Below are 2,500 nucleotides of genomic sequence, written 5' to 3' on the forward strand. Positions count from 1 at the left end.
CAATATCTTGTTGATCTTTCCAAGGCATGGTCCCAAATAATAGCCCCTTACGCCCATTTTATTTTTTACTTTCATCATATTTTGCTTTGGTTTTGATACGCCCAAATTCAAAGCAATCTCTTTACAACCCTTCCTTTTAATAACCTATCATACTTTCATAAATCAGAGTCCATTTTCTGTAGGCTGTTTTTGAACCATATTATTTTTTAGATGCAAGCGGGATAACTTGCATCTAAAAAATAATATCCAAATTAGCCTCTACAGGGTGACCCCCAAAAACGGGCGACTCAAAGTAGGTCCCGTTTCTTAGTGTTTTGTCCGAATGAAATGAAACTAGTTTATTATATTCAAAACATCACATCAAAACACTAGGGTCTTTGACATTTTTCTCCGTTCTACAGCATATGTTCTAGATGGCCTCCATTTAGCTTTTTTGGGGGCCACCCTGTATAAATCAGACGTTAGTTATTTTTAAATGCAGTAAAACATTTATCCAGCGTCTTAATTTTTAAACATTAACAGTAAATACTCGATTCAATCATTTGTGTCCAGAAAACTAGGACGACAACCTATATAAAAGTGACAAAAAAATCATTGACATGCCGTTCACCATGTAGCTATTAAAAAAAAATTCCCTCTAAATAATGTTCTTTCTTTTCATTAGAAATTTTTTCCTTATGCTTCTAACTATTTTCAGGTTGAACCATCTTAGTTTCTACAAAAATGCGAGATTATTTTGGTGTCTTATCTTATGTCTTATCTCATTTTTGCTGATGTAGAGAATATATTAAAAAAAACATTCATTGTCAATTATTGTCAATATTATTTTTCAATATTAATAAAATTGATATCGTTTCCGAAACGATCGTACACTCAATGTGATTTTGTTTTGTTTTCTCTTTTTGAAACTCATTTCTGTAATTCATGTCTTAAAAGGTTCAAAATACGTAACTTACCATTAACATTTATTTTTTACCACGAGGATAGCATGCTCTTGTTCCGTCAGCCATGACTGGATAGAGGTCTTAAATAATGTATTTCGGTCGCCCACGCTGAAGGTTCAATCCTCGGTGTGGGCGATCGAAATATACATTTGCGAATTACTTATTTTTTTATTTTTATTTTTTTTTACACAGTGATCACCACTTATCAAGGGCCGGAAGCCACTCAGGGATAAGGGTTATTGCAAGTACATTACGTTAGTGTGGAGATTTGATGAAGTGTTTACTTAAGGGGGCGGTTCATTAGGAATTTGCTAACATTGGACTTGAAGACATCCAAGTTGTAGTCCGGTGGGAAGCAGGCAGACGGAACAGAGTTCCACAGGCGTGCAGTTCTAAGAAAGAAGCTTTGTTCATGGAATCCGCGTTTTGATTTAGGCACAGATATAGAGTGGGGGAATTTTTCACAGTGGATTCAGCTAGACGGGTGTTTTTCGTGCAAGATTGGCGAGGGGGGACCAGAGATTGGAGCTAAGACGAGCACCTGCCATGGAAATAACGATAAAACAAGGATAGGCTCGCAACGTCTCTTCTGTGGGAAAGAGGTTGCAGGGTAGAGAAAAGGGCATCCCCCACTAAGCTTTTATATAGATAGAGAATTGCATCAGTAGTGAGATATCTTCTGGAGCGGTAGAAGGATCCCACCATCTTTCCAGCGACCTTGGCAACAGACTTGATGTACGTGTTCCATTTCAGATCAGGAGTAAAGGTCAAACCCAGAAGCTTGTCAAAACACAGGGCCTCACCCAGACGAGAGCCATCCATCACAATTAATTCCAGATGGGGATCAGAGCGTTGATGATGTAAGGATTAATAATAATAACTGAAGGTTCAATCCTCAGTGTGTGCGACCGAATAATACATTTGAGAATTACTTAGGACCTCTATCTAGCCATGGTTGACGGAACAAGAGCACACTACCTCCGTGAAGTAAATAAAGGGTTTCCCTCGAAATTTCGTCCGAAAAAGGAGACATACTCAGGATTTCTAACTACGAAAATTTTAAGTTTTTACATATATACATCGTGCAGTTCGATTATACCAGAAAATATCAAGATTCTCCCGAAATCTTATTCTTCGTTCTCACCATGGTGGTCAGGATGGATGCAGGTGTGTGTGTGTGTGGGGGGGGGGTTGTGGCGTCCTCCGAGAGCGTGTGTTTCTCTCGAAATTTGGCTTCAATCTATTTCGGCCTGGTAAAACTTAAAATTGAAGGAGTAGGTTGGTAGGAAAATGTGTACAAACAAACACACACACACACTTATCAAGGCCCGGAAGCCACTCAGGGATAAGGGTTATTGTAAGTACAGTACGTTAGTGTGGATATTTAAAGTGTCTACTTAAGGGGGCGGTTCATCAGGCATTTATATATATAGTTTATTATTATTATTATTATTATTATTATTATTATTATTATTATTATTATTATTATTTATTTATTTATTTATTCATTTCTGTAATTCAGGTCTTAAAAGGTTAAAAATACGTAACTTTCCATT

This window comes from Euprymna scolopes, chromosome 46, assembly GCF_053919585.1.
Source record: "Euprymna scolopes isolate OS-2025 chromosome 46, ASM5391958v1, whole genome shotgun sequence".
Taxonomy (NCBI): Eukaryota; Metazoa; Mollusca; class Cephalopoda; order Sepiida; family Sepiolidae; genus Euprymna; species Euprymna scolopes.